The sequence below is a fragment of the Crassostrea angulata genome, chromosome 5, assembly GCF_025612915.1.
Source record: "Crassostrea angulata isolate pt1a10 chromosome 5, ASM2561291v2, whole genome shotgun sequence".
Taxonomy (NCBI): Eukaryota; Metazoa; Mollusca; class Bivalvia; order Ostreida; family Ostreidae; genus Magallana; species Magallana angulata.
Genome location: NC_069115.1, coordinates 16,278,067 through 16,291,377, shown reverse-complemented (window position 1 = coordinate 16,291,377; position 13,311 = coordinate 16,278,067).

Sequence of the window (13,311 nt, the reverse complement as noted above, 5' to 3'; positions counted from 1 at the left end):
TATATCTCGCGAAATTATGAAATATCTTAGGCGTCTGATTACGTGTCGATGTTGACTACGTAACATCGGCACTTGCAGATGTGATCAGAATAAACATGTGGACTTAAGTAATTAAGTAATTAGTAATATATCCGGGAATTTAACTCATTAACGACCAGCGTGGACGGACATCGGTAGTGGATTCATTAAACAAGGTAGGATTTATATGTACTTCCCCTACATATTGTATTATATTATCTAATACTGTAGGATGAAACAGAAACGAAGGGAAATTAAATTCCTTGGCTTCGATTTTGTTTACTTGTTTACATTTGTTTTTCATGTAATATTGTGTTTAAACATTAATTTGGCGACTCGATCAGGCAAAGAAAATGTTCTGCGATTCGTTAATTTGATTTTAAAGAATATTGAGGCATATTGTAGCTTTTTACTGGTCTCTTATATCGCAAAATTAGCTCACTGTTCCTCCGTGTTCAAAGAAAATGTAAACAATGGAAATCCCAAACACTCTGCTACATGTAGCACTACACACATTACTAAGAGGATCTGGATTGAATATACATCAGACAAAATTGTAGTTATTGTTTAAGTTAAACGAAATGTGTTATTTCATTTAGCCTTCTTTTAGGAATATTATATGTATGAATAGACAAAATAAAGTGTTGAACTGAATTTCCGCACATCTTGAGAATAAATATTTGATTATGCCTTTTGTAACATTAATAAAAATTATAACTGCCATTAGTATACACAATTATGAAGTAATTTTCCATTTTCATTTTATTTTCAGCACAATAGTTCAATAATTATAACACATTATTCATTTTCAGGGTTATTAAAGAAATAAATGGTCCACTGGAGACACTTTTTGGAATGTTGATAAAAAAGTAGGTACTCTATAAATATTTCTTTTACTCACTAACTTAATGTATATTTGGTCTGGTTTTTAAAAAAATCAAATAACTATTATTTAGCTTATCAATATTTTTTTATTGATATCTCTTAAAATTAAATTTGAAATTGATAAAAATTCATCATTTCAGGCATCGGTTTTCTTATCAACTGCACTGCCTCCTTGCATCAAAAAGACTGAGGATAAGTACAAAGTTTTGGACAATACAACTCGGTTATAGCGAAATTATAGGGACCAATGGAATAGCTTCGTTAAATCCGTAATTCGTTATATCCGTATAACGACTTCGATATTGTAATATCTATTGCGAATTCACTATATACATGTTTTCTTTCACGAGACTATAATTTTTGCTAATTGAGGCTTAAAAAAAAATAGGTTACCTTGTTACTAAAGTTTTAAAATTCAGAGAATTTAAAACTATGTACATGTATTAGAATTTAAAGATAGTTTTAAATTCTCTGATTTTTAAAACTTTAATGTAACATATATGAGGAGAAGGGACAGTTTTTCTACAGTGAAAAAAAACCCCACCGTATTGGTCAACATTCAGATTGGTTTCTTTTTTTCAAAAGAAGGAAGATAACTGGTATGGCCTTTAAAATGTCTTTGAAGTTTTACCTCACAGGAAGATCAGCGCGGCAATATCTGTGTATAGTATACATACTTTCAGTCGATCAAAAGATGTGAATGTCGCAATATTCAACCTTGTAAATTGTCAGTCTGACACCTTGTTCAAGATATTATGTAATTCCCTTTTGGAGTTATTTGTTGTCTTTAGAGCAATAAATCCAGTTGAAATAAATATATATTTAAAAAAAAAATAACATGTATGAATAAACGAAATAATCTTTATAGTCATCATTTTAGATGCGTTTTTTTTTTTAATTATTTAAATGAAGTCGAATATTAAACATGTTAAATACATGTATTTAATTATCCACACCCCCTCCCCCACCAGACACTGATATTAAATTAAGTATGGTGTTAAATCAAAAATGAAATGTGGTGATAACGAACATTGTTCAAATAATATTATGCTCTGTTACGGTACTTTTAATTATAAACTTTAAATTTGAATTTGTTTTGAAACACTGTTTGTTATCACAACATGTCATACATCTACATGCATCTTCTCTTGCACAGCTAAGAATGTTGCCATGATACAGTTACATAGTTTTAATAAGAAAAAACATATCCTCCCTCTCTCTCTCTCTCTCTCTCTCTCTCTCTCTCTCTCTCTCTCTCTCTCTTATGTTGTAACTATTCTCCTAAATGTTTATGGACCAAAGTCAGGAAGACATAAACACCACCAGTATTTTTGCTGCATCACAATCTAATTTTAGCATCTTTTCATTGATAAACGACACCTCAATTAATAGGCAAATATGTTCATTTTCTCTTTCCGTAAAATGTTAATTGGGTACGAGTCGGATAAATGAGAAAAAAAATAGTTTTATTATTCAGTAATTGAAAATAAGCAATTTATATTTTAATGATGTTGAATGTTTATGACCTAATAAATTCCACGAAGATGAATGAGCATGCAGCCAAAAACATGCATAATTATAAACTTTTCTTTTTTAAAACAAAATATATGAGCTATTAAAGTATATTTTTTTTGTAAAAAGTCAATTGGAACTTGTTGCATTACCGGTAAAACGTCACTCCAAGGAGAACGAACTCCATTAGTTGTCATCGTATAATGGCTGCCTTTACATTGAACACTTTAACTGATAGTATGGTTTTCTTACACAATTATATTTGTTAAAATATTAACGTCTTAATCAATGTCAAGTGCTTAACACAATGTCCTGAGTTAGATTTTTAAAGCAAAATTAATTTACTGCATTTTTTTTAAATTGTTCTTTACACACGTGCTCTTCGAGAAAATTACGTAACATTTCCGTATAAAATCAGTTCGTATTGTCATTAGAACAATAAGATATTCAAACAAAGACCGATTCTGACTAATTATTGATATCTTTTGTAAGATTTGCTTCCTGTTTATATGTGATTAGCAGCGTTCAAAACGCATGCAGGTAGACCTCCAGCCCCGGAGGCTTTTACACCTCTAGAAATTAAGCCCCGCCCTTACCCGAACTTTACCACCCGGTAAAAAAGGTTTATTCCCCTGTAGCTAAAATTCTGAAATTCTTATTCCCACCTGGCAAAAATTATGATTTTTACACCTGAATGAGCATTGGGTATAGTTTGTTTTAGATGTGAACTGCCTGTATAAAAATCACCTGTAATATATAGTCATATATTCTTGAAAATATGGATTTCAGTGTTATAAAAATTTAGATTTAAGTTCTATCAATTATTTAAAGGTTTAATATTTATAAATTGGATACTTAAAATAAAATTTTATAAATTGAATAAATATTTTATTTTTTATAAATTGAGTAAATAAAATAAAATTTTATAAATTGGTATATATATATATATATATATATATATATATATATATATATATATATATATATATATATATATATATATATATATATGTATCACAGCCAAGTTAAGTTTTACTGTGGTTTCCTACACCCCCCCCCCCCCCCGCACCAAAATTGACAATACTTACATATAAATCATACAAATGTTTACTTTGTATGTAAATAACTCTCTAAAGATGTAAATAAGCACTGCAAAAATGTGTGTTCTTAATATACTACTAAATTACACTTAGCCAGATAAAATGTAATCAAGGTGAAGCTACAAGGGGCGAGTGGTGCTTTACCACTTTGTCGCCATTCACACAGAACACCAAAATAAAGAAACTGTGAGTGGTGTGGGGAATGCATAGAGCATGGCGACAAATTATCTCAAATAATCAGTGCAAAAACCCACAAATAGGCTGTTATTTGTTACCTATCCTGCAAATACATTGATAACAAATGTTATCGTCACATAACAAAGCCGATTAAGGTAATGTGTACATATGGTCAACGTACATGTAATTCTAATATACAATGAGGCGGACGTATCAGGCGGGGATCCAGAAAATAAATTCCAAAAATGATCGGTTGAATTACATTAAATGCTTTGAAAATTGTTTAAACAATTGCACGGGTCAAAATGCATGATAGAAGCTATGTACAGTGTAATTGGAAACTTTCATTTTATATCAATATATAGTATTACCTATTATAACAAATGAGAGTATAACCCAACTGCCACAAGCAATACATGTCCTTTACCGGCACCACCCCCCCCCCCCCATAAAAAAAAGAAACAACTGTCGTTTTATTTGCTAAACGTGTGTGGTCTAGATTTTTCTAAAGGACATATCCGATTAGAATTGAAAAATGAGTCGTTTAAAACTAATTTTGTCAATATTTCTAGATTCATTTGGTTATATTTTGGTCCATTTGGGTAAATAGATGCTCCAGCGAAGCTCTAATTTATATATAATCAGGCCATAAATTCGAAATATTTTCAAAAATTAATAGCTATAAAACCAGTGGATAAAAAAAGGAAAGCAAGTCGAACTCGATGAGTGCTAATACCTGTGTTGAATGAATGGTACAGTAGGATATGCGCAAAAAAAAGTCCCGTCTACTCTTTCCTTATATTTATTGGAACATTAAAACCGATTATAAGAGTCAAATTTAAAATCAAGTACGGATATATACCTGTTTATCAAAAGTAAAAATACTCATAATTTATCTATAGTGCATCGTTATGGAGCTACACAGAAAGTTTGATATTAATTTGCCGTGCCAAATTAAAAAAAGGCCTGGAAAACGTCATTTTTGCTAGCTAATGTAAGACATCACAAATATCCCAAATCCCCTCACGGAAACGGAAATGCTAGGTGATGAGAGAGAGAGAGAGAGAGAGAGAGAGAGAGAGAGAGAGAGAGAGTCGATGTACAATGTAAAGGTGCGCTAACACCGTTTAAATTAAAGCTTGCTAGTTGGTGTCGGCCCTATCCTAGCTACCTCCTCTCTTTTCCTTTTCTCCTTTAAGAGGCTTAATTATTGTCTATATATGTTTGTATCGAATTAAATCAATTTCAAATTCTAAATCAAAATTGTATTTGACACTACAAAACTCTCTCTCTCTCTCTCTCTCTCTCTCTCTCTCTCTCTCTCTCTCTCTCTCTCTCTCTCTCTCTCTCTCTCTCTCTTTCTCTCATATGGGCAATGGCATTGATACCCTACAATACACTATTCCTATCTGGATTGTTGTCGTTGTGGTTGTAAATCATTATATCCTCTATGGTTTAAAACTTTATCATAACCTAAATTTTGACATGTCGATTATTTCATTGAACACTGAATTTCGTTTCATAGCTAAAACCACGCTCAGTTTTAATTATTTAGAATTAGATTAAACAGATCTTTCTTCACGGGCTGACTTTTACACAGTTGGGGCGAATACACAACGGTTTAAAATGGTTCGGGGGGAAAATACATACAGGACAAACAAAGTTACATAGATTCGCAAAGTCCACAGTGTTATCATTAATTTGATTGTTTATACTGTGTGGGGTTAATTTATCAATGTTAATTTAACCATTTTATAGCCACTATATAAGAGCTATTAAGACATTTATTTGTAGGTAAGAGCATGTACGAATGATCTTAATTTAGAACAGTTTGATGTTGCTAGGATACATGTTTCAGATCCATGATTTGATTGGTTAATTTAGATATTGAATCTCAAATTTCGAATCTTGAATCTCGTATGTCGAATCTCGTATTTTGAATCTCGAATCTCGAATGATCCTTCTCGGCTCTCGTAGATACTAGATTACAACAACGCGGATGTTAAATTCCCTTGCTTATAATTTTCTTTAAATATCGAATATCTCGGATGTAACCAGGCGTGAAATGAAAGACTCATATAGACATCTGGTTATGAAATTCAATGGGCTTTTCAGCTTTCGTTTACAATAACGTAGGTTTTTTTAGCAGATATTTGGATCTAATATAGTATTTTTATTAAACACTGTATGGCAGGAAAATGTAGAAATCGATTGTCTATTGCATTTGATATTTCACTTTCATTTATGTTTTTATGTAATATATTTGTTATCATTAATTTGAAACCCTTCTTCATGCATTTTAGAGGAGATATACTTGTAACCAAAATATTAAATTTATGTCATATAATATTCTTCATAAGATATCTAGACAAACAACGTATCAAACAGTTATTTGTTTAAAACAACAAATGCATCATCGAAATTTTTACCTCTAATGCTTGCAGGTGCTAAAAACTTCAGGTCAACTTAAGGAGTTCTCTCCCTGTTCATGTTAGAGTTTCTATTGACATGAAGATCCCAATTCGCACTGTGTAAAGTTCATTTGACTCTTGTGATGCATGTACATAATACCTAAAACTTTGGGTCAAAAGAAAAAAAAAACTTACATTTGTTTTATTTTGATTTTAGCTACACATAATAAAGCTACGTATTTCAAAATGTAGGTTTGCTGACCGGGAGTTTTTCTTTCTTCTTAGCACTAGCGCATTGAAAATATCCCAATGTCACTTCAAAAATTACCTATATGATATATCATGATGCATATTGATTTTTTTGATAGGAATGTGTTTGCAGTATATTTTAATTTAGATAAGTAAACTGTACGAAGTATGTGCGAGTTATTCCCCATTACATACTATCAACACACGAAAAAAGCTTTTCTAAGCGTTTTGCGTTCCTTACACTTAGTATTTGAAGTAAGTATAATCTATGATCCCGTTGAATTTCGTACATACTGCATTTAGTGTCCAACAATTTTTGTTTGACTGATTTTTTTATCAAAAAGTTTTACAAAATGCATACAATGATATAGGTAAATGAAGCTAATACATACAGTGCTACGTGCGAGGCGGTTGTATAAATAACCGGTATTTTATACGTTTTATAAAATTACAGGCAATTTGTGTATTATTTGAACCTGAAGGTTTCACCTATGAATTTGTGAACAATAGCAAACACTTTACAGTTAAGTTTCAAAGACGAGTGTTTAACTTCAAAGTATAAAGTGGGCATTGTGTTTTGATCAAGTCAAAACAGGCAAATGAAAAGATTATTTCTAGCATTAGAATATTTTCTACAAAAAATGATATGCATCCTTTTCTTTTCCACAAGAACAGACATGGCTACATATAATGTTGCGTTTGAATAAATCAAAACTAAGTAAGCAGTTGTGTCTTTACTTTGCGTACATAATATTAGTATAACGTTTACCACATGCAAAATATGGGGGTTGTTTTGAAACATCTTTTTTTAAAAACATTTTACGAAATATATTTCTTGAAATGTCTTTTTCATATTTTACAAATATCATTTACGGCATTAGCATCTAGTCTAAATTACCTATTGAGTACTTCCAATTGGCATATAGGAAAATCATATTAACATTTGTTACGGGTATTGTATTTTGAAATGCTTTCTTATCTACTAGGGGCATTTTCTCAGCATGAAACCTGTGTCAATTTTAAACAAAGTAGCCATATTAGTTTTGCTTCGTAGCATCGCTTTAAAAAGGTTTCCAGCCTGTTTCTAGATAAAGTCATTCACTACGGGCTAAGAATCGTGAGATCAGTTCCAATCTTTGCTGTGAGTAATTGAACTATTTCATTTTTTTATTTTCTTATTATAACTTGCAGTAATCCCAAACAACTGAAGAATATTCAAAGTCAGGTCTTACATGCATGAAAGTTGTACGGTTTTGAAAGCTTTGTCCTCCCAATCGTAAATTTAAGCTTTTTCAGACCTAGTTTTTTTTTACACGCACTGCTTACAATATTATCAACATATTTAAGCCGATCGAGGTTTTGTGATAACAAAACACACAAATGATGATAGACTGCTACACGTTCTAGCCTATTGATTTGGAAAAGTAGATTTGTTTTTAACAGATAAAAATATAACCTTTGTTTTTGATGGATTTTTTTTAATAAGTAATTTGTTTGGGTGTTACAAAAATGAAAATTTGATATCAAGTTATTTGCTTGATAAAGTTTTAATCAAGCCATACTCAAAATACTTTATGCTAATTGTTCGTTCATACACGCATTATCTTTTTGAGAAGTATTGTATTATTATTTCAAAGTTCTTGATTTTAATTTCCAATGAGCAGACAAATAAATATGATAATATAAAAAAGGGGTATTTGGTATTGATAACGGATACAATATTGTCTTGGAAAGATACTGATAATATGATTAATTGAAATAATTACCGTAGTTTTGCAAGACAATTCACCTAACACGTACAACTACCTAACACTACCTGTGAATTGATTTGCGATAAAAAAGAAATTGTGATCTTACAGTAATTATAATATAAGTATTTTATGAATACCCGAACAAACAAATATCAGCCTGAGAAATAATATCCGTATATTTATTTTAGCGTTTACTGATATACGAGTCCGGCTGTATAAATAATTACCTTCATTTAATTATATTCTAGTTGCAGAATACGTTATAAAATTATTAGTACAATCTTAATAACTCAACATGAATGCCATTCATTGCATTTCCTAAAATAAAATTCGAAGTTATTTTATGCTTAAAGATTTCTTTCATAACTTGTTTCCTCTTGTGATATGAATGATATTGCTTAACATCATTTACAGGTCAAGTACATGTCCATCTGTTCTAAAACGAAATACCGTGAGAATATTCTTAGTTATCTAATATATATAAATGCGTTATGTAAAGATAAGTGTTATAATAGAAAACTTTTAAACTCTGTCCGTGGAAACTTTTTTATCTATTGTGCTGATCGCGATTTCATTAATTCAACACGGTGTTTAGAAACAGGAAGTAATATAGCGTGCCCGTGGGATTTTTCATCTACACAACTTTCCCATAAATAGTTTATGCACAATATATAGGGAGGCATCTCTTTATTTGCATGACATGTTTTCCTCAGACAAATAATGTATGTTAAATAAATTGGTTCAATTTTCAACAAATATTTATTTGCATATACATGTAAAATTCAACGTTTTAGCATAATTCAATAAAGGTTAAACAATGTAACATTTTGTAAGCTTTGAGGAAATTGAGGTAAGTTTTATAATTGAGCAGAACTTGAAAAAAAAACCTTGGACAAAGTCACATTTCATGACATATTTTAACCCTCATAAATCAAAGATTTCTTAAGAATGTTTACAAATAGTTCTAATATTAATAATAATGTATGTAGCTACACGAAACCTCAGAATTTAATTGATGAAAATGCATATGAAATTCTGCACACAGTTTTTAATAATAAGAATTACATAAACAAGCATTGTGTCTTCAAAACATGAATCGAGATCGATTGATGTATTTTCTTCTGTGTTTCCTTTTTTTTGTGGGATAGGACGGTCTAATGCAGCAGCATCCTTTTTTCAACGTATAATTTACAATGGCTGTAAAACTTCAGAATAAAGAAACATTAGATAAAGGGTTCTGAAGAGGAGCCTACTGAAATTCATAACTTTTGGAAATTCAATCTTTAAATAATAGATAATTTAATTTAAAACTTGTATAAAATACACCCAAAGATTTCATTCATAATTAAAGGAAAAAAGATTGACATAATTAAAAATATCTTCTTGCTTTAGATATATGACATTATTTTGAATGTTAGATTATAATTCTACACGTACCTGAAACTTGAGTTACCACATTGTAGAAAACTATCTGAATATTTGATTGTAAATAAATAGTAGAGTACACGCATTTAATCTTAATACATCTCTGTGATTAGGTTAAAAATAATATAAATAAACCAAAATACCTTCGGTGTTAGAAAAAGTCTTCTTATCCTTATTTATATATGTGCTTAAAAGTGCATGGTCACTATTTTGGTCAACATTTATTTTTCTGTCGTTAATGTTAACTGTCAACTGCAAATTTGAATATCAGTCGTCAGGATATAAGCTAGCAGGTCATGTTTTTGTTTACATTTTGAATGTTGATAAGAACATTTCGAGTTGAGACCTAAAATGAATTTGGCAAACGCTCGCTTGAAACTGACTAATAAGCAAAACGAATAAGCGGCTAAAGAAAATAGTTTTAAAAAGAACACTAACAAGTAAACACTAACAATTAAACCATAAAAATATAATTATTCATATTATAATGCAGATAGGATACTTCATGAAGATCAGGAAATGAATTATATATTTTTCAATAATCAGTGATTAAATATCATACATGTAAAACATTACTCTCATAGAAGACAAACAATTCTTTGTCGTTTTAAAACTTCCGAGGAGAGAATCTTCCGATAAAGAATCAATTCAATCACAATGTGAGTAATTTGTGTTATTGTAATTGTATTATAAATTCTAATCAAATTCTAATCAAATCAGATGATTATATTCGGATACGATAGACACTTGACATTAAGAATATATCTTACGACTAGTTTGAAATAAATTGAAGAAAAATACGATGGTTAAATTTTACAAGTTCAATAGTACAATATATAAAGAAAAAAAATAAACCAAATACAAAAGAAAAGTATTCTATCCATACAGTGTTCAGAATTACTTAACACAGGTGTGATTAAGGCTAACAAACAGATGAATTCACCTATCAGCATTGTTTGTTCAAATATGCTGCGTGCACTCGATTGAGCCAAGTTACCTGTAGGTGTGACTTCATTCAATATCTTCAATGTCATATTAGACGATGAGGCACTGTGTTCTTCTGGTAAAATAGTTTGCATTTTACCTTGAATTTTCTCTGGAATTAAACAATGATTATATATATATATATATATAGAGAGAGAGAGAGAGAGAGAGAGAGAGAGAGAGAGAGAGAGAGAGAGAGAGAGAGAGAGAGAGGAGTTGAAATGTTTTACATTTTTACAAAAAGGTACCATATTAGTATTACTTTTCAGTCAAACTAAATATTCTATACCATTGTCAGATACTGTTACAGGACATCCCGTTACATGGTTACACAAGTCATGTCTACAGTTACATGTAGATTGACAACCAGCTCCATATGATGGAGGGGGACATTTCTTACAACGAGTCGGATGTCCATAGAAGCCAACACTGCACTCTACATAACAAAAAAATAATAATATCGTTTTTAAATCAAATTTTATTTTGGGACAGAGTAAAATTATAACGTTTATCCGCTCTTTTTTTCATATTGTTATCTTTTTTTTTTATATAAAATTAACATAGATTATAAATGTGCAATATCATAAAAGTTAACAATTTTACGCACTCACAACCTTTTTAGATATATTTTTACAGTCATGCAATTGAAAATAAAAATAACATTTTAAAATATATTTGTCATTAAATGTTATTCAAAAGTGCCGATTTTTTTTAATGTAGCATGACAAAATTCGTTGATCCTGATTTAAAATAATAACAGGCTGTTTATTTATTTACATTTTCAATATTTTTTAATCAAATATTGGAAGAACAACTCTTTTTTTTGGCTTCAATCAAAATCATGAATCACATTCGTAAGCAAACGGAACGGAAAATAAATGTACTATTATCCTAGGCATTATTAACATTTCATAAGATTACCAAAGCTGAAATAAAAGTCATTTTTCAAAATGATTAAACTCCTTTTTTGAAAAGAATGAAACATGTCGGTTAATAATTTTTAAGTCATTTTTTAAACCTCTGATGACTATATTATTTGCACATTATTTTTTTTTATCAGCATCAAATTTACAAATTTGAAAGCAATTGTTGCCAAACCTAAGACAATATTACAAAATAAACAAAATATGCTGATTTTAAACATTTTATTTAATATGGATCAATGTTGTAATAAAGTTTTAAGCAAAATGTTTTAAAGCAAACGATAATTAGAATTGATATATTTGGGTTTAAGATCTGCAGTAAACCTTTCGCAAGAACCAGTCATATCTTTCAATGCTTATGCCATTGAATATGTATTCGATTTGTAAAATTATTTATTAAAGATACTGAAGACGTAAAATTCATCATGGAAGGCATACTTACCTTCAGTTCTGCTATATCCAACGTTCATTGCGAACACTAAACAAATCATAAAAAACTGAAACAACATCATTTAGCTTTGATACATTTTTGAAAACTGATCTGCTTTTGAAGAAATATTGAATGGCAGCGGAAAAACGGAACTTATTGCCAAATGCCAAACATAATTATGTCACAATATTGTCACAATATACTTTCGTTTGAATATACAATAATTTGTACTTACATGTAACAATACCTTCTTTTTATCTCATGTTGCTGTACATTTAAGAGGGCTTGATGGTGGTACATGTAGGTATTTTTAGACTGTAATAATCTCACCAGGGATAGGGTCGATTACTTTCAAAAGTAATCGATTAAACTACAATTACTTTGGGTTTAAAAGTAATCGATTACAAGCTGATTACATCCAATTTTAGGAGCAATCCTATATTTCCTTCTTGTACATGTAATCATGATTAATTATGATTACTTTTGATTACATTACCAACGTTTTGGGGGAAGAGGGGTCTCTGTTTTGTTTATCTTAGTCTATAAGTTAAATGTTTTTGAAAGAAAAACGCATTTTTGACGGGAGTATTAATGCTGATATCAAGTTATAAATTTTTGCAAGCTTTTTCAGTACACCTTATCATCATTAGCCATCTTTTTAAGTAAAGTAAATATATCTATGTTTACTTCAATCATCAAATAAGACAGTTTTAATTATATTGATTAAACAGAAAACAATTTACATATTATTGACTGTATTGGTATATGTTAAACTTGGTTTACAACCTTGTACAGGCTTTTACTACAATTAACACAACGGTTGACTAGGAACCCTGTTGTATATCATTGTTGTTATAACTGTACTATCTTAGGGTGTTCTCGTTTTGCATACATTTGATAATTAGGTACAAAATAACAGGTGTGAATTGTGTTTAGATAACAATTATAGTCTTCTTTCCTGAGATTTACCTGTATTTTCAAATGCATTTCGAAGAAGAGTTTAGTGTATTATACTGTACATGTATTCTAGTGGTGCACTTTGTTTAGATTGAAGATTTTAAAATAATCTGAATTCTTTAAACGTTTTTCAATTCATTCACAGACTGATAATACAGGTTTATTGTTATATTCAGCTACTGAAATACGCCAAGCACAAGCTACTTGCACATGTGTGTTTTTATTCACAATGTTTAAATTAGAAATGGGAACAAGCCTATCTTAGCAGACTTAAAACACACCTGTATTAACTTAGTTGCAAAACACATACTTACACTCCTTCATTACTGAAATTATACCTTAATTGAACCTTATTAAACTTATATTTTTAATGAACTATGATTCAAAGCATTTTTATTTTACTATAATTGTAATCATACAAGTAATAAAAATTTAACCATGATTACAGTTCTTTTTTCAACGTATCGATTAAATTACGAATAATTGAAA